Source organism: Nomascus leucogenys, chromosome 5 (genome assembly GCF_006542625.1).
Source record: "Nomascus leucogenys isolate Asia chromosome 5, Asia_NLE_v1, whole genome shotgun sequence".
Taxonomy (NCBI): domain Eukaryota; kingdom Metazoa; phylum Chordata; class Mammalia; order Primates; family Hylobatidae; genus Nomascus; species Nomascus leucogenys.
The window spans coordinates 64,815,690-64,836,089 of NC_044385.1; the positions used below are offsets into that span (position 1 = coordinate 64,815,690).

The following is a 20,400-nucleotide window of genomic DNA, read 5'->3' on the forward strand; positions in this document are numbered from 1 at the left end:
GCCTTTGTTTCTCTCTGAGGAGACACAAAGCACAATGATTAGGAATGGGCGAGCCCCGTAACTGCAACACCTACTGTCCTCATGCTCCTTGAGCAACACTGGTGTCTACACATTTCCATCAAAGCCACTTCAGCTAGAGACCCTGCATCAGCCCTGAGTCCTGAGGCCCAGAACCACTGAAGACAGGTCATGTCCCAAGAAGCCCTTGGCAGTGTGTGCAGGGGACCCTTTAGGATGTGTCCCAGGAGCAAAGCCATGCAGAGAGCACACTGCCAAGGGAACGTTTTGAAAGGACACATACCACAGGTCCATTTAGGGAACAGTAGGCATGGCCGGTCCACACCTGGCCTGGACAGCAAACCTGGTCTGCCCTCACAGTGCCAGCAGTGGCAGCAGCAACGGGCTTGCCGCCTCATCCTCTAGGTGTGTTCACGCTGGACTGTGCATCTGAGCTGCCCCAGACAGTGATAGGCAGGAAGTATTGCAGTCACCAAGTCCTGGAATCGGGTTTCTGATTTTGATTTTGGAAGCTCTTACGTTGTTTCCTACCTACCCGAGTGTTCTGCAAACAGTGGCCAAGCCTCTTCCTCTTGGGTTTAGCTGATGATTCCACAACTGGGTTCCTGTCACAGTCTGAATGCTTGAGACTTTCCTTCTGACTGCCAGAGTCTCACTCAGATGAAGACCACAGGTTCAGGGTTTCTTTGATTTGTAATTTGCTTACTTTACTCTTTTCTGTGAAGATAGCCAAGAAAGACCTGCAAGGACACTTGGGCCAGAGCTTTACTTTAATGGATTTCCCTGGGCTCAGGGTGTTGACAGCATTAGCAAGACCGACTGAGAGGACCCTTGAGGGGACAAATGTGCCTGGGTAGCAGGCTTGCCTGTGGGGTCACAGCCCTCCACGTGCAGTGCCTTGGCCAGGGCTCTCCTCTGCTCCAGCGTGGCAGGGTCTGCCCCATGGGCTCTAACCAGGGCATGTGTCCCCTGCTTGATTCACAGTCTTGGATCCTCCATTTCATCCCCCCAGCTTTTCCTTTGTCCTGACTGAGAGAGTGCCTTGACCACTCTGACTTGGTTAGCTGCATGTTCCCCCTGCAGGCTCAAACCCTGGCTGGGGCCTTGCATCTTCCCAGACACTGGGGTTAAGGCTGCAGTAAGCTGTGATTGCACCATTGCGCTCCAGCCAGGGCAACAGAGTGAGGACCCTGTCTCAAAAAAAATGTATTTTGTTTATTTTATTTTTTTTATTTTATATTTTTTGTTTTCTTCATTGCTTTTATTTTATTTTCTTAGTCTTCTATCACACACAAAAAATGTATCTTGTTAAGAGGCTGACTTACTTAACTGGCCCAAGTCTAAAGTAACGCTGCTTGGTATGCCATGTACCACACTGGAAGAATCCAAAGCTTCTCTTCTCATTGGCACCATCACACCGGGATTCCTTTGGGTGCAGGGCTGATTCCATGGGTCTCAGCCAGGGAGTGGCTTCCTCAGAGGGAGCTGGGCAGCAGGCGGTGCAGGACTGGAGCCAGGGCAGGAGTGGGTGCTGGTCCTGGCCGCAGCCTCACCACATACTGTTTTAGGAGCTGCAAACCATCTTCCCATGGCTGGTAGAGAGCATTTTCGGCAGCCTAGATGGTGTCCTCGTTGGCTGGAACCTCCGCTGCTTACAGGGTCATGTGGATCCTGAGGAGTACAGCATCGTGATGGAGCTTCTCAATCCTGGGAAGGTAGGTTTGTCACCTGAGAGAGGCTGAGTGCTTTCTCCCGGTGATTCCACCTTTAAATCACTCTCTTGATTTCTTAAGAAACAATCAAAGCAAGATAATTTGCAGTTTATTTGCCCTGTTTTTGTTTGTTTGGTCAATTTCATGTTCAATGGCCCAACAATGAAGTTGGTTTATAAGCTTCAAGCTGAAGACTGTAAGTTTGACTTTCCCATCTCCTTCCTGCCTGTAAGTAAACCACAGTGGTGGGAGTGGTGCTCGGGACAGTGGACCTCGCACAGCCCTGGGGTGATGGGCAGTCTCCTCCAGTCTTCCAAGGACAAATTGAGGAGTGATTTGCTCTGGGGGTTGAGAGACAAAGGAGATGGGTATTGCATGGCTGCTACCCTTGCTGTCTGCAGCCTTTTATGAGATGGTAGGAGAAGTTCTAAGCAAAGACTCTTGTACAGGCACTGCTCAGATACAGGCACTGTCCCCACAGGTGGGTTCTGTTTGCAGGTCTTTTCCCCAGCAGCCTTCCCAAAGGGCTGCTGCACATGGGGCACCACGTGTCAGGCACTATGTTCCAGCACCTGCCCACAGCCTCGCTGCATCTCTCTGCAGGGGTCCTGTGAAGGCGTCCATCCAGGACTGCATCCTCCCCGGCAGTCCCCTGTACCACAACAAGGTCCGGTTCCCCCTCACTGGGGACCTTGGCCTGAACCTAGTCCTGAGTATCCTTTGGTGGCCCTGAGGTAGGGAGGCTGTGGGTGGCCCAGCACTTGACACTTGGTGGGTGGCCCAGCAACCCTGTGTGTTTGCCCGACACTGCTGTCAGATCTGTTGGAGTATTACATATTGTCCTTTGCCTTGAGCCTCGTCACTCAAAAGGTAGGGAAGAGATGCCTCCTGCTGGGAGGAGTGGGGCCATGGCCCTGGGCTTCCCTGCACTTGCCAGTGCTTGGTGGCCAGGCAGTGCCCAGAGCCCACGCTAACAAATAGCTTGGTTTTCCAGCCACTCCCTGTGTCCCTCCACGTCTGTACTTCAGATGTGCCTACTTCATCCTGATGGACAGGTACCTGTTGTGGTTCCTGCCCACTGAAGGCAATGTGCCCCCCTACACTCTCCTCCAGCCCAGGGAAGCCAGACCCTCATCAGCTCCCAGGTAAAGCTGCCCTGATTGTTATGAGCAGGTCTTGATGGGGAGGGTCTGGCCAAGGAACCTGTTGTGCCTGTCCAAACAGGCTGAGCCTGATGCCGGACTGCACAGGTGGGGAGTGTGAACCAAGGCTTCTCATGTCTGGCTGTGCTGGGGCCTCAGTGGGCCCTAACCCAGGGCCTCCTGGCTGACTTTCCAGGAGAACCTCGTGCTCCAGCAGCAGCTGCCCATGCACCTCTGACCCTCCTCAATCTCTCTGGCCCATCGCCTTCCCAGGGAGGCTGCATGCAGGCCCCTTCCTGCAGATGCTGGCCCATCCCAAATCTGCTAGCATGTGCAGACCAGGCTGAACCTCTACCTGTAATTCACACATGTGAACAGATGCCCCAGAGAGTGGCGGGGAGAAAGGGAGTGGCAGGGAGGAGACGCTGCCGAGGTGGCAGCAGTGATCAGTGACCCTGAAATGTTGCTGATCCTGTGGAGGACTTGGAGGTGAAGATGATTCATATCCTGTCAGATGCACAATTCAGCTGCCAAGTGGTTTTTTTATGCCTGTTTTTTTTTTTTTTTTGGCCTGTTTTAACATTTTGGGTCTTTTTAATTTTTTCGTTTAGAAATTATATATATAATATGTAAATTATATATAATAAATATATAATGTGCAATTATATTACATATCAATTATATTATATCAATTATATGTATCAATTATATCTAAATATATATCCTATATTATATACAAAATATATAATATATAATATATATAAAATATATATTATATATTATATAAAAAATATAATATTATACATATATATAAAATATATAATATATAATAAAATATATATTATATATTATATAAAATATATATAATATAAAACATATAATATATATAAAATATATATAACATATAATATATAAAATATATAAAATATATAATATATATTATATAAAATATATAATATATATTATATAAAATATATATTTTTATATATATATTATATAAAATATATATTTTTTGAGATGGAGTCGCACTGTGTCACCTAGGCTGGAGTGCGGTGGCACGATCTCGACTCACTGCAACCTCAGTCTCCCAGGTTCAAGTAATTCTCCCACCACAGCCTCCTGAGTAGCTGAGATTACAAGCATGTGCCACCACCCTCGGCTAATTTTTGTATTTTTAGTAGAGACAGGGTTTCACCATGTTGGCCAGGCTGGTCTTGAACTCCTGACCTCAACTGATCTGCCCACCTCAGCCTCCCAAAGTGCTGGGATTATAGGTGGGAGACAGTGAGCCACTGCGCCCCCAGCCTTCTTCTTCTTCTTTTTTTTTCTTTTTGAGACAGGGTCTAGCTTGGTCACCCAGGCTGAAGTGCAGCACAACATCGACCTCCTGAGCTCAAGCGATCCTTCTACTTCAGCATCCCAAGTAGCTGGTACTATAGGCATGCTGCACCCCCACACCCAGCTTTTACTTTTTGTAAGATGGGTCTAGTTATGTTGCCCAGGCTGGTCTGGAACTCCTGGGCTCAAGTGATCCTCCTGCCTCAGCCTCCCAAAGTGCAGGGATTATGGGCATGAGCCACCACACTCAGGCATTACGTTTGTTTTTTTGGTTTGTTTTGGAGACAGGGTCTCGCTGTCTTTCCCAGGCTAGAGTGCAGTGGCAAAATCTCAGCTCGCTGCAACCTCTGCCTCAGGTTCAAGTGATTCTCCTGGCTCAGTCTCCTGAGTAACTGGGACTACAGGCACCTGTCACCACCCCCAGCTAATTTTTGTATTTTTAATAGAGATGGGGTTTCACCATGTTGGCCAAGCTCGTCTTCAACTCCTGACCTCAAGTGATCTGCCCACCTCAGCCTCCCAAAGTGCTGGAATTATAGGCTTGAGCCACTGCACCTGGCTTAGCCATTATTTTTCTTAAAGACAGAATCTTAGTCTATCACACAGACTGGAATGCAGTGGCACAATCATCACTGAAGCCATTCTCTCACCTCAGTGACTGTGGGCATGCATCACCACAGCCAGCTAACTTAAAAAAACAATTTTTTTTTTTCTGTAGAGATATAGGAGGAGGCCTCCCTGTGTTGCCTAAGCTGGTCTTGAACTCCTGGCCTCAGCAATCCTCCTGCCTCAGCTTCCCAAGTAGCTGGGATTACAGGTGCAAGCCACCACAGCTAGCTAACTTTTTATTTTGAAATAATTTCAGGCTTACAGAAAAGTTTCCACAGATAATAAAAAGAACGTTCAGACCAAGCATGATGGCTCATGCCTGTAATCTCAACACTTTGGGAGGCCAAGGCAGGAAGATTCCTTGAGACCAGGAATTTGAGATCAGTGTGGGCAACATAGGGAGACCTTGTTCCTACAAAAAATAAAATTAGCCAAGCATGGTGATGCACAATTACGCTCTCAGCTACTCAGGAGACTGAGGTGGGAGGATCACTTGTGCCCAGGAGTTCAAGGTTACAGTGAGCTATGATTGTGCCACTGCACTCTAGCCTGGGGTAACAGAATAAGATCTTGTCTCAAGAAAAAAAAGAAACAAAACAAAACAAAACAAAACACTTTCATAGACCCTTCACCCAGATTTCCAAATTGCTAACACTTTGCTGCATCTGTTTTATCCCATCTCTATTGTATGTGTTTTTTTCCCTAAGCCAATATGAGTAAGCTACAGAATAGACACCGCTTGACCTCTTAGTATTTCAGTATATTTCCTAGAAGTGAATGCATTATCCTATATATTCACAGTGCTTATAACCACACCAGGAATTTAGTATTGCTACTAGGCCGCACCTAGTCATCAGAGCCCACTCGGGGTTCATCACTAGTTACTCCACTCATGCCCGTTACCCAGCTGGGGTCCAGCACAGCCTCGCCCACTGTGTGCAGTGATGTTTCTATCCCCTTCAGTCAGAATCGTCCCTCGGCCTTTCTGTCTTCCCTGATCCTGACCCCTCCAAAGCATGCGGCCGCCCTTTGGGCTGTCTGATATTAGCTGGGGCTTGCCTGGGGCCGCCCCTTGGGCTGTCTGATATTAGCTGGGGCTTGCCTGGGGCCGCCCCTTGGGCTGTCTGATATTAGCTGGGGCTTGCCTGGGGCCGCCCCTTGGGCTGTCTGATATTAGCTGGGGCTTGCCTGGGGCCGCCCCTTGGGCTGTCTGATCTCAGCTTGGGCTTTGTTGGCAGTAGCACTGCAGTGAGACATCTGGTCCTTGCCAAGTGTCTCATCAGGAGGCCTGCAGTGCCCCTTTGCCCCATTGCTGGTGATGTTAGCTTTATCACTGGGCAAAAGGGCGTCGGCCTGGTTTGTCCCTGTAAAATAAATACTTTGTGCCCAGATTAAATAGTCATGAAGCCAGGCGTGGTGGCTCATGCCTGTAATCCCAGCATTTTGGGAGGCCAAGGCAGGGGGAATCACTGGAGTTCAGGAGTGCCAGACCAGCCCGGACAACATAGCAAAACCTCATCTCTACCCAAAATTTACATCAGGCATGGTGGCGTGCACTTTTAATTCCAGTTACTTCGAAGGCTGAGGTGGGAGGATCGCTTTGACCCTGGAGGTAGAGGTGGCAGTGAGCCAAGACCATGCCACTATACTCCAGCCTGGGCTACAGAGCGAGATCTCAAAAAAAAATTAGTAATGAGTGCCTGGACAACATAACATGACTTTGTTTCTACTAAAAAGAAAAACATTAGTCAGGCATGGTGGTGCGCACCTGTGGTCCAGCCACTTGGGAGGCCTAAGTCTAGGAGGCTGAGGTTGCAGTGAGCTGTGATTGCATCATTGCATTCCAGCATGGGCAACAGAATGAGAACCTGTCTTAAAAAAAAAAAAAAATGGCAATGAGGATTTACCAGGAAGATGTATGGAGACTTTGTAATTATCACTAGTATTAGCATCTGCTGTTGATCCTCTCCTTTTTTCAAACTGATTTTATTTTGAGACAGGGTCTTGTTTTCTCACCCCAGGCTGGAGTGAGGTGGTGTGATCTCGGCTCATGGCAGTCTTAACCTCCTGGGCTCAAGTGATCCTCCCACCTCAGCCCCCTGAGTATCTGGGACTACAGGCAGGCACCACCACACCGGGCTAATTTTTGTATTTTTGTAGAGACAGGGTTTTGCTATGTTGCCCAGGCTGGAAATTTCTTATTTAGAAACAGGGTCTTGCTCTGTCACCCCAGGCTAGAGTGAAGTTGGCATGATCATATGTCACTGTAGCCTCAACTCCTGGGCCCAAGCCATTCTTCCTCCTCAGCCTTCTGAGTAGCTAGGACTACAGGCACATGCCACTGTGTCCAGCTATTTTATGTTTTAATGGTTTTGTAGAGACAGGGTCTCACTTTCTTGCCAAGGCTGGTCTCAAATGCCTGGTCTCAAGAAATCCTCCTGCCTTGGTCTCCCAAAGTGCTGAGATTACAGGTGTGAGCCCCCATGCCTGACCTCAGTGTTGATTCTGGACCAAATCAGCTCTTAATAGGGCGGTTGCCAAATGGTAGTTCTCTAACTTCATCCCTCCTACATTGATTAGTGGGTCTGTGGTCACTCTGTGGTAAGGAAGACTTCTGTTTGCTATTTATTTATTCAGGGATATCAGTGTGGATCACAGGGCGGGGGGAGCACTGTGCTACTGAATAAGTTGCAATCAGTCCCTACTGCCATTGATTTTGATGTCCAGATTGCCCTGGCTAGGCCAGCGGGAGCCTGTAACTTGGACCTGTTTCTGTGTCTCCCTCAGGACACCAGCCATGCCCTTTGCTTCCTATAGCCTCCACCACACTAGCCTCCTAAAGTGAAACATCTCCCACCTCCCATGAGATCTGGAGGTCAGAAACTCTGCTCCTGGTGAGAGCTGGGCTGGTCTCAACTTCTGTTTCAAAAGAAACTGTTCAGCCAGTGGGTGTGGTGGCTCACGCCTGTAATCCCAGCACTTTGGGAGGCTGAGGTGGGTGGATCACCTGAGGTCAGGAGTTCGAGACCAGCCTGGCGAACATGGTAAAAGCTTGTCTCTAGTAAAAATATAAAAACTAGCCAGGCATGCTGGCAGCCACCTGTAGTCCCAGCTACTCAGGAGGCTGAGGCAGGAGAATCACTTGAACTGGGAGGAAGAGGCTGCAGTGGGCTGAGATTGTGCCACTGCAAAAGAAAAGAAAAGAAAGAAAAGAGAGTGTTCAGCCACCTTCCACTATGTGCAGGAGAGTCCCAGAACGGGCCCTCAGCCAGGGGCTGATTCTAAATTGTTGATATTTTCCTGCTATGACATTTAGAAAACATAAAATAAATCATATGTCATTGACAATGTTTTCCATCCCAGGATCCCATCCATGGGAGTTGTTTCATTTTGCCCATAGTGATATAATTGTTGCAGAGTCTTTTGGTGTCCATCTCCTGTGTTGTTGGAGATGTTTCCTGTGATTACCACCATGTGGATATTAAGCCCTGCCCCAGTAGCATTTTTATGACTGAATGGTGAGGGGTCTGTGCAGCCTCCACAGGCCTTCAGTTGATTCAGAGGATGTGAGTAGTAGGTGACAGAGTCCCTTGTCTGCCCAGAGGGGCTGCAGCCTCTCAGGATGGTGTGGGCTGGCTCGCTTCCTGAGTGCTGGCCATCTCTCAGGTCCTGGCTGCGTCTTCTAGGCACACCTTAGAAAGATTCCGCAGGTGCTGCTTCTGACACTGGATCCTAGGGCTGACCTGGTAGCCACAGCCTCACTGTTGACAGCCTGGCATGTAGATAAGATAGGATTCTTTCTCCCACCTTGTACAGAACTCCTAGTATGTGGGGTGCTGCACTTTTTGAAGCCTCCATGTCATTTCACAGCTTCCTCCAGGGGTGGAATGGTAGGAACCATCACTCCCGTTCAGAGGGGACCATGGTGCCCAGATGGGTCTCTGGTGTGTGGACTGTGGGCTGTGCTGGCCGTGAAGTGGGCAGGAGACCATGACACAGGCTTATAGAGCAGAACTGGAAGCTTCTGTTGTTTTCTAGACCAAAGCATTAATGTTTTTTTTTTTAGAAAGAGTCTCTTTCTGTCACCCAGGCTGGAGTGCAATGGTGAGATCTTGGCTCACTGCAACCTCCACCTGGGTTCAAGTAATTCTCCTGCCTCAGTCTCCCAAGTAGCTGGGATTACAGGCATCCACTGCCACGCCTAGCTAATTTTTGCATTTATAGTACAGATTGGGTTTCATTATGTTGGTTCAGGCTGATCTCAAACTCCTAACCTCAGGCAATCCGCCTGCCTCAGCCTCCCAAAGTGCTAGGATTACAGGTGTGAGCCACCACATCTGGCCCTTTTTGTTTAATTAAGAAAAAAATTTTAATTTTAACATATACATAACATAAAATGGACTGTTTTAACCATGTCCAAGTGTATAGTCAGTAGCGTTAAGTACATTCACGTTGCTGTGCATCCCATCTCCAGAATGCTTTTCACCTTGCAAAACTTGACATTGAATCGGCTCGGGCATGGAGGCCTCACACCTGTAATCCTAGCACTTTCGGAGGCCAAGGAGGGAAGGATTGCTCAAGGCCAGAAGTTTGAGACCAGCCTGGCCAACATAGTGAGACTCCGCCTCTTTTAACAACAACAACAAAAGAAACCGAACCATTAAACAATTCCCCACCCATCCCCTGGCAATCACTATTCTGCTTTCTGTTTCTACGGATTTGACTCCTAGATCTCATATCTAGAGTATTTATCTGCAGCAATGCAGTACTTATTTGTGTGACTGGCATGCTTTACTTAGCAAAATGAACTCAAGATTAATCCATGTTACAGACTGTGTCAGAATGTCCTTCCTTTTTAAGGCTGAATAGTGTTCCATTGTGTGGATGTACCACATTATGTGTATCCATTCATCTCCCAGTGGACACTTGAGTTGCTTGTGTTTTTCTTTTTTGTTTGAGACAGGGTCTCACTCTGTTGCCCAGGCTGGAGTGCAGTGGCACAATCTCAGCTCACTGCAGCCTCAAACTACTGGGAACAAGCGATCCTCCCACCTCAGACTCCCAAGTAGCTGAGACTATAGGTGTGTCCCACCACACCCAGCTAATTTTTGTATTTTTTGTAGAGGCAGATTTTCACTATGTTGGCCAGGCTGATCTTGAACTCCTGGCCTCAAGTCATCCACCTGTTTCAGCCTCTCAAAGTGCTGGGATGACAGGCATCAGCCACCACATCTGCTGGTTGCCTTTTTACTCTATCAGTAGTATCTTTCAATACTCAAGAGTGATTCTGATGAAGCCTAGTTGTTTTTTTTTTTCTTTTGTTGCCTGTGCTTTGGGCGTCCTATCTAATTAATCACTGCCAAATCCAGTGTCATGAAGCTTTCTCCCATGTTTTATTCTGAGAGTTTCTGGTTTTAGTTCTTATCCTTGGGCTGCTTACTGACTTTTAGTTTTTGGTGACGGTGTGAAGGAAGGGCCCGGCTTTACTGTTCTGCATGTGGCTATTCTGTGCTCTCAGCTCTTGTTGGAGGCACTGTCCTTTCCCCACTGAACGGTCTTGGCAGCATTGTTGAGAATAATTTGACTAGCTAGTACTTTTTTGCAGGCTTTTGTTGAAATGTGGCTTCACTAGTATTCCCTGGAGATGTGCCAAAAAATGCAGTCCCCTCACACCAAGGTATGTTTCCACAGTTTTTGTTCCCACCTCCTGCTTCTGACCCTGCTCAGCCTACTGCTTCTTATCCTGAGAGAGATTGCACAGGCTGGATGGTGGGAATAGAGACTCACCATCCACCCCTCACTCAGAAGCCAAACAACAGGTGGGCATAGTTCTCTAGTTCCTGGTGGAGGGCAGGGGGCGAGCTCAGGAGTTTGAGACCAGCCTGGGCAACATGGCAAGACCCCTGTCTACAAAAAAAATACAAAAATTAACCGGGTGTGGTGGTGTGTACCTGTGGTCCCAGGTACTCAGAAGGCTGAGGTGGAAGAATCCCTTGAGCCCAGGAGGCAGAGGCTACGGTGAGCCGGGATCACGCCACTGCATTCCAGTCTGGGTGACACACAGAGACCTTGTCTCAAGAAAGAAAGGAAATGCCCCTCACCCCGTAGCTCGATCCTCAGACTCAGCCACTATCTCTGGGGTGTCACCTGGACCTGTGGGACATTTTCCTGATGGAGACTTGAGTGGACTGTGATGTGGGCAGTGACCCCTGCGGGGTCTGCAGCCTCCCAGGATATACCTGGAGGCCATGCCCTGCACCAGCCTCAGCAGATGTGTTGAGGCCCAAAGGGCTGAGGGGCAAGTGTGGAGAGGCAAGCACATCCACTCAGACTCGGTCCCGCCCTCAGCGCCCCCATTCCTCTGCCCTCAACCACTGGATGCTCCCACCTGCCCTCCTAATGCTGAGCAACCAGAGGAAGCCCACAGCTGGCAGAAAGGCTCTCCTCTCCGGCTAGGTCGCCAGGATCCTGCTTGTGTTGCAAATCAAAAGTTTGCCTTATACACTTGACTGTGCTCGCCTTGGGGCTTTCCTGACCACCGGCCTATGGGCAACAGAGGAAGTGACGCCTGGAGCTTCTCCTGGGCTGAGCCTTAGTTGGGCTGTGTCCAGAATGAGGAGCAGGTGGAAGGAATCGGGGAGGAAAGTGAAGCCATGGGGTTTTATTTTTTCAACAGGGTCTTACTATGTCACCCAGGCTGGAGTGCAATGGCATGATCCTAGCTTACTGCACCCTTGAACTCCTGGGCTCAAGTGATCCTCCCACCCCTGCCTCCTGAGTCACTAAGGCTATAGGTGTGCACCACCACACCCAGCTCACTTTTAAAAATCTTTCGTGGAGACAGGGTCTCCCTGCGTTGCCTAGGCTAATCTCAAACTCCCGGCGTTAGCGATCTTCCTGTCTCGGCCTCCCAAAGTGCTGGAATTCCAGGTCTGAGGCACCGCACCTGGGTTCCATGTGCTTTCTGCACACATCTGGGAGGCAGGTGGGAGACCCTGGATCTAGAACTTGGGGGTGACGCCAGCCTTCTCCTGCCCTGAGGATCAAGCAGTGCCCAAGGGCACAGCCTGGTGAGGTCTATCCTGTGCCACCCACTGCAGGTGCGCAGCGGTGGGGAGGGGAGGGGTCAGGGCTGGAAGGCCCCCTGCAGATGTGTCTGCTTAGCGAGCCCTCCCCAGGGTGGGCTGTGTGGGTGTTAGGCCAAGTGCTCCCCTACCACGAGCTGGTTGCAGTTTAGACCAAGCAGTGCAAGTTGATCTGCTGGGTGCCAGGCACAGTGGTGTCCCAGGGCACCGTGGCCCCACTACCAGCCTGGCTCATGCTTCCTGTGTGGAAGCAGAGCAAATGGCCCAGGGAGGGATGTGGTCAGACCTGGAGGCCGAGTGCTGTGGGCACCGCAGTCCTTCCCATCCCTGACCCCCTCTTCCTCCACCTAGCAGTGGTTCAGGCCCACTGAGTAGCACGTGCTGGTGGTGCACCTGCTACTGAAGCATCTGCATGTCTTTGCCAAAAGCCTGAAGTCAGAGCAGGCCTCGCTCTCCTCCCACTCCCATGCCACCAACCCCCTGGAGGAGTTGAAATAGTGGGTGGCCCTTGTGGCTTCCTGCAGCTGCTATCTGCTCCTCTTGCCGCTCCTCAGGTGTCACCCATAGCGACCTCACCACAGGGCATGGTGGGGGGCAGGGTGAGGGGAGTCCCTTCCTGCTCACATAGGATGTGAAGCCTCTGGAGGGCTAGGCAGCTGCTTTTTCACCCTGCCCAGATGGCCCGGCAGGGCTGCCAGGTGATCTCTGGCTCCCAGAGCCTCTCTGCAGACTGGCCAGAGACACCCTACCGTGCTGCCATCTCTTGTTCCTCCCCACCCATCTGGAGAAGGGCTGTGGTGGCCCTGACTCCCGCCCACCAGGGCCAGCAGAGTGGGCTATTTGTGTGGGACTGAGGTGGTGTGTGCAGGAGTTGCACTGGCTTGGCCGCCTGTGTGCTGTGTTCCTGGGATGTTCCCTGACCTCTCTGAACCTTGGTTTCTTCCTCTGAGGAATGGTGCTAAGGTCATCTCTGACCTCTCGGAGGTGCATGGTGCTCTCCCCCAGCAGATCCAACCCTTGTTGCTGAGCCCCAGACTCATCTATGAGCAAGGCCTCCTTACCAGGCCAAGCAGCAGGTGACCCTCCGTATTCCCTGCAGGGCCACCATCCCGAGGTTTGTCCGGCAGAAACTCCTTCCTGCAGCGTTGCTTTGGCCACTGGCCCCTGGACGCATTATTCAGAGCTGTATTGGCCCCGTCACACGTGTGCCTGTGTCTGCTGTGTACCCTCATGAGGGAGGTCCCCTGGGGTGGATGAAGAGAACAAGTGTTGTCACGAGGCCTTGGAGAGGAGGGGGCTCTTGGAGGGCCACATGGTTCTGTTTCAGTTTCCAAAGCCAACCCTCAGGTACACGAAAGCCCTGCCCTGTCCCACCTGTCTGCTGCCAAGCAGGTTCCTACCCTTACCCAGCCAGGGAGCACTGGACCCCCTGGGCTGGGAAAAGCTCGCCCATGGCCCTGGCTTCTGAAGGGCCAGCAAGAGAGCCAAACCTCACAGGGCTGTGTGAGTCTCCTGTGCCTTCTGGGGGAGTGGGAAGAGTCAGTCCCACCCAGCTGCCGCCTGGGACCTGGACTCCAGACCAGTGGAGGATTTGGCCGCCAGCCACTGGGCCCTCCGCTCACAACCCCTCCCACAGGTCCTGGCAATGTGGCTGAGCTACCTGCAGCCACGGTGGTGTGCGCCTGACAAGCAGGCTCCAGGCAGTGACTCCCAGTCCTGGTGTGTGTTGAAGAAATGGTGAGCCTCAGCTCCTCTTCTCACAGCCATGCCACTGGCTCCCCAGGATGGACCTTGCTCCAGTGGGTGGAGGCCAAGCCAGCGGCCTGTGCTGGGGTCAGCCTGGCCCTGGCCCCAGTGGCCTCCTGGGCTCCTCTCCCAGGCCCTGCTTTGTGGAGCAGACCAGCCCTTCCTAGGCTCAACTTTGCCAGGCCCTAGAATTGGTTTCTCATGGAAGCAGTGGGTGACCCATCCTGCCCTGTCCCCTCCCCCTTCTGGCCCAAATGTCCAATGAGCCCCAAACTATCCTTTGACCCCCACCAGCACAGAGCAAAGCAGTGGCCGCTTTCCCCTCATCCCCTGCGTGATCCTTGTGGCAGACCCCCAGGCTTCTGTGGCACCTGGCCTGGCCGCTGACCTCTTCCCTTGTGCCCTTTCCCTTTGGATCCTCTGGGGGATCCTCCCTCAACCCCCTCTGGCTCTGAGCTGGCCTCTGCCATGGTGGCCTCAGTCCTCTTGGAAAGGGGCCTCAGCCTTGCTAAGGATGCAGTGTTCTCACAGGGCCTGGGTCTCACCTGCCTCTGACCTGCCCTTTCTGCCCACCCATGGCCCCATGAGCTATCATCTGACACCCTATCGCCTTGGCCAGGGAGCTTGGAAGCCCAGGGACAAGCAGGGGTCTTAAAGAGGCATGGACTGCTGCAGCCCCTCCCCCCAGTGGGAGGACTGGCCTCAACCTGCCACCTCATTCCCCAGGGCACCCTTTGTCCAGAAGAACCTGATGTACATCAAGCTCTTCGTGGGCTTCCTGAACCACGAGCTCCCCACAGACTTGGTCAGCCCCAAGCATGCACTCATGATGTTCTGAGTGGCCAAAGTCTTTGCCCAGCCTAACCTGGCCAAGATGATCCAAAAAGGTAAGTCCTCAGCCTGGGCAAGCCTGGCAGATCCTGACCCAGCCAGACCGGGGCCAGGCCCTTTGCTGGTGGGTGGCAGCTCTGCAACAGGGACTCACGTGCTCAAAGTGGGCACTGGCAAAGGGTGCTGTGGAGACTCCTGGGACACATCTGCATGGTGAAGTGTGAGACTGGCTGGACCCCGCCTGCCCTGCAGCCACCAGGCACTGAGTGAGGGGCTGCAGATGTGCCCACAGAGGGGGGCTGCAGTCCAAGCTGCAGCCCCGTTTCTCCCTGGTGACTCCTGGTGGCTGTCTCAGGAGGCAAGCCTGGTCTCTGCTATGTTTATCCTGGCTGGGTTGGGCATCGGCTTCTGTCACTCCTCCTGGTGTTTGCCTCCCGCAAACACTGCTGGGGGGGGCTTTGTGTACCACCAGCTGCCCTACCCACCCTCCCCATGTCAACCACCTACTGCATGGGAGATGCTGCCAGGCAGGGCCTTAGGAGGACACCCTTGGTTCATGGCTCCCCAGACACCTCAGAGGCACCCCAGAATTTCACAGGCAGTAGCTGGGTACTCTGTGCCCCTGGAAGTGGGCACCAGGTTCGTCTCCTGCCTTCCAAGTGAGCAGCTGTTCCTGCAGCCAGAGCTTGTCACCGCCCCCACAACCAGCACTGGCTCAAGGTCCCCACATTCACCAGCAGCTTCCTGTCACAGTGGCCGCCAGTGGTCACTGATGCGTCCTTCAAGGTGAAGAGCCACATCTACAGCCTGGAGGACCAGGACTGTAAGCACACTCCAACGTTCGGGGGCAAGGGCCCACATCCTGGTGAGTGGGTCACCAGCACCCATCCTCAGGGTCCCTGGAGCCGTGGGGCTGAGCAGAGCCTGGAGAGTGCTGTGTTCCAGCTGGAAGGAGGGAGGCTGGGCGTAGCGTTGAGGCCACATCTTTCCGTTTCAGTGAAGTCTGATTTTTTCTGATAACAAAGGCAGTGTTGGTCGGGAAATTTCACATGTCCAAGAGCATCCTTTAGTCTTTGAAAGTACTCTGGCAGAAGCTGCTCCTTCTGGTGCTCGTCCGGCTGTGCATTGCTCTTGGGGCCCCTGGCTAGCCTGCCTGGGTGGCACTGCAGGCCCGTCCTGCCAGTGACCTGCCCATGCCTCCCTCACAGATCCTGCACCTTGCTCAGCTCATCACGCAGCCCAAGCACACGGCCAAGTCCATCTCAGACCAGTATGTAGAGAGCCCCCGGGCTGCTCCTTCCTGTCGTGGCTGGGCTTTGGCCCCATGAACACCAATGGCTCTTACCCAGCCAACTATCTGAACAAGATGGGGCAGGACAGTGTCTGGAAAACAGACAAGTACCTGAAGGAGGCCCTGGAGTATTTGCCCCAGATATTCCCTGTACGAACTATGGGGCCTGCCTCACAGCCATCAGGGTCCCTTTCCTCAAAGGACCCGCTCCCCCTCAGCCTGTGGTCAGCCAAGTACCAGTCCCAGGCCCCACTCAGTTGAAGCCAGTGTTGTGGGAGGCAGGCCCACACCTTGAGCGTCATGTCTGTGTCCCCTTGGTGCCACTGTTAAGAGGCCGGTGGGGTGAAGACCAGTCCCCACCCTTCACCTTGATGCTGAGAGCAGAGGCGCTTCTCTCTGGCAACTCAGTGAAACACAGCTCAAGCAGTCACACTCGTCTTGGGCACCACCCAGGATGAGAATGGAAAGCAGCAGCAGCTCGACTGCATTGTGGGTGAGGACAGACTCATCCTCACGTCCCTGGAGGTCTGCACCAGGTGAGGGGCCCCGGTCCTAGAGGTGCATGGGCGGGGCCCTGACTGTCCCCAGCTCCCTCCTCCCCCGTAAACAGATGCAGCTCCGCTCCTCAGTTGTGTGTGGGCCGTGTTTTCTGACCCGTCCCTGTGGCCTGGGTTTATAGATCATCAATGGGCTGTGAAGGTTTGACGCTGAGTACACCAGGGGGACCCAGAGCTGCAGCCCATTTAGAGCTACGAGATTGCCAGCTTGGTCTGTGTGCTCTTCCAGTGGTCATCTGCCACCCACCGCAGTGGGCAGGAGGGCCAGCCTGGCCTCTTCAGAGTTCTGGATGCTCCTGCGCAGGGTGCAATCCCGGGGTGGCCTGTGGGGGTGGGGCACTGCTGTCCTGAGGCCTGTGGTACCACCACCCCATGCCCCCCTGCCTCTGTGCATCATTTTGCAGGCCAGATGGCAGGCGGCTGTGTGTTCCTGGGATGACTTCCTGGGCAGTTTCTGTCTCTTCACCATCTCATGAGCCTGCGCTGGCCAGCAGGCACCTGCTAAGCCCCATGGGCAGAGGCACGCAGCTGGCAACGCCCATGGCCACAGGCTCAGGCTGCGCCTCCTGGGTAGCTACCAGCTTTGGCTGCTGCTGGCCACCTTTGAGGCCTCTGTTCTGAGTTGGGCCTTCCCTGGCACTGCTGCTTGCCCTGGGCTACGTCCTCTATGCCTCAGCTGTGAGGCTGCTGACTGAATGGGGAGGCTGCAGCAGCCCTGACCGTGTCGGCTGCTGTCTTCAGAGCAGGCTGGGGGGATTTGCTACACAGCCCCACCCTTGTGCTTGGGGGGTGATGGGAGCACACCCCCCAATGACCCTGGCCCCTGCACCTGTGAAAGCCCACCACACTTTGGCAGTGTGCTCATCTGCCAGTTGTGGAATGTCAACCTCCTGCAGGCCCAAGAGTTGAGGCCCTGGGTGGTGGGGGTGCCCCTGGACAGCTTGGCACTGCCATGGGCCCCACCATGCTGATGTCCCTGTCAGCTGCAGTACCTCAAGTCCCTCCTGGAAAAGAGCCAGAGGCCTCAGGTGGCCCCAGAGGAGGCTGGGTCTAGCTCTCCCAGGTAAGTGCCTGGTCACCCCAGCCCCATCCCTGGGGCCTGTTTGGGGCTCACTGCTGACTCTTCCTTCACCCAGGGACCAGGAAGCCATGCAGTTCCCCAAGGTCTCCACCAAGAGCCTCTCCAAGAAATGGTGAGTCCCACTGGCATGGGGATAGCAGGGCAGCCCTGCAGCCTGGGCCCCAGGGAGGGAGTGGGGAAGGAGGGGTGGCAGCACAGAAGCAGAAGAGGCTGTGGCCTCACTGGGTCCTGGTGAGGGCCATGCAGGCCCTACTCCCAGCACACTCCTCTCCTGGGGATGCCTAGGTGACAGCCCCTCTAACCGCCCCCAGCCTGCTTCTGAGCCCGCCTGTGGCAGCACGTGCCACCCTGCCTGCACTGAAGCAGACCCTGAAGAACAACTTTCCCAAGTGGCAGAAGAGGCTACAAGCACTGCAGAACTGGCACCTGCCCCGCTCGGTGCTTTGAGCCACCTGGATCTGTGCCCACAGCTGGTCAGTGCCAGGCACACCTACCTGCAGCTAGAAACTGACTCACTATACCATTTCCTGATAATCCCACTACTTTTTTTTTTTTTTTTTTTTTTTTTCAGATAGTCTCACTCCGTTGCCCAGGCTGGAGTGAGTGCAGTGGTACAATCTCAGCTCACTGCAAGCTCTGCCTGCCGGGTTCAAGCCATTCTCCTGCCTCAGCCTCCCAAGTAGCTGGGACTACAGGCGCCCGCCACCATGCCTGGCTAATTTTTTTGTATTTTTAGTAGAAACGGGGTTTCACTGTGTTACCCAGAATAGTCTTGATCTCATGACCTCGTGATCCACCTGCCTCAGCCTCCCAAAGTGCTTGGATTACAGGCGTGAGCCACCACCCCAGCCAATTCCACTACTTTTCAACCCAGCTAAATTCCAAGACAGATGACACTCAAGATAGAAAAAGTACTTGATCTCCAATCTGAAAAACTGTTTGTGTTCTAGTATTTTGCTGTTTGATATTCACACAAAAGCACATGAAGCTAAGTACTGCCCTACCTGTTGAAGACTGAAAATAAAGCTGTTTCTTTCCAAGTCGTGTGCCTTGTCCTCACTGGCTATCAGGCATTTCTTCCCAGCCCCTAACCCCTAGCCCAGCCCCTGCTGCCTTCGGGGACCTTTCTGGACCGCCAAGGAGTCTTGTTCATCCCAGGACCTGGCACTGCCCTGGCAGAGCTGCACACACCTCCCTGGAGGTGGGAGGGCCTTTCCGGTCCCCTAGCTAGGCTGGAGCTGCCTTCCAAACACATGATCACTCTGGGTCTCCTGCCCACACTGCACTTCCTGGGGGCAAGACGCTGTCCTCTCCTGCCCTCACACAATACCGATGACAGGCCTCAGAAGGCTGTCTCCAGAGTGCCGTGGTCACACCTGCACCACCCCTCCCACCACAGCACAGCCGTGTCCATTGTCTGGGAGTGGCCAGCTCAGTGCCACCCTCACCCGGCAGCACAGTCCTCCGAGGCCCACAGCCCCACTTCCTTGGCATTAATGTCAGCCTCTTCCTGCTTCAGGGAGCAGGAACTTTGCCAGGAAGCTGGAAGATGAGCCAGGCCAAGGAATGGGACAGTGTGTCAGAAAAGGAGAGCTGAGGTCAGGGCTGACCAGGGCCAGACTGGACAGTGCCAGCCCCACGGCTGACAGCATCCTCACAGGACAGCGGGCCCAGGGTCATGGAGAAGGGTACACAGTGACAGCTCCTGAGGAACACAGGAATAATGAATTTATCATAATCACAAATGATGGGGTAGTGCACATAAAAAAGGGGGACCTCATCACCAGAGGGCTGCAGGCTGTTGCCCAGAGTGGCAGGCAGCACAGGGAGGCGCTCACTGCATGGCTCTGCCAGCTGCCAGGCCCCCTTCTCAATGGTGCAGTGCATGGTATTTTGAGGACGCAGGTCCCGAGGGCCTTGCTCTTCATCCTTCACAGTGAGGACACGGTCCTCATGAGAGCAGCACAGGTGTGCCTGCAGCAGGATCCTTGACGTCCCTGCGCCCTGGGTGCCCCACAGTGCTCAGCAGGAATGCTGTGAGGGCTGAGGCCCAGCTGGTGGTGGGAAGCCAGCAGCACCCCCAAGCCAGCCCTCCCTCTGAAGGGCAGCCTGTGTCCTGGACTGGGGCTTCCCCAGGAGGGTGCCCCACTTGCCCAAAGCAGCTCAGCCTGAACCCAAAACTGTGACCAAAGAATCACGTGTCCTGTGTTGTCCTAGAGAAGTGAGTAGGGGTGTGTTGAGCACACACAAGACACTGTAACAGCACCCTGAGTGCACCGTCACATAGCTGAGATGGACCCGGACCATGGACTGGCTGCAGCAAGAGGAGCCCAAGGATCCTAAGAATTCCTAAGCCTAGCTGTGGAAGGTGACCACACCCACCTTTAAACACGGGGCTTGTAATTCAGCTCACACCCAACCAATCAGGTAGTAGAGGGCTCACTAAAATACAAATTAAGCTAAAGCAGGAGGTAAAGAAATAGTCAAATCATATATCGCCTGAAAGCACAGTGGAAGGGACAATGATCGGGATATAAACCCAGACATTCGAGCAGGGAGCGGCAACTCCCTTTGGGTCCCCTCCCTTTGTATGGGAGCTGTTTTCACTCTATTAAATATTGCAACTTAAAAAAAAAAAGGTTGCCCAAGGATCTGGATTCCTGGAGGAAGTCACATGGAAGGCCTTCTCTAAGAAGATGGCCAATGCCTCATAGACAACCTGCTCCACTGCCTCTGTTCCAGTTCTGTCCAAGTGTGGGATTTCGTTAATCAGGGACAGGGCCGCCCCAGCAGTGCCTGCTACCCAAGGAAATCATGCTGTCCTGACCTGACCATCAAGGAAGGACAAACCTGTCATCCATCACCTTTACTCGTTCCATTAAAAATACAGTATGCAGTAGGTTGGCTGAGATACAATTCACCCATTTAAAGCATTACATTCAGTGGTTTTTGGTACTACATTCTGAGTTGTGCAGTATTATCGAAACCAA

The 20,400-nt window shown here is 52.9% G+C and overlaps 1 pseudogene; it reads left to right on the plus strand.

The window, feature by feature from the left end:
• The first annotated feature begins 328 nt into the window (after window positions 1–328).
• LOC100598422 lies at window positions 329–19,402 on the plus strand (annotated as a pseudogene).
• Window positions 19,403–20,400: the final 998 nt, after the last annotated feature.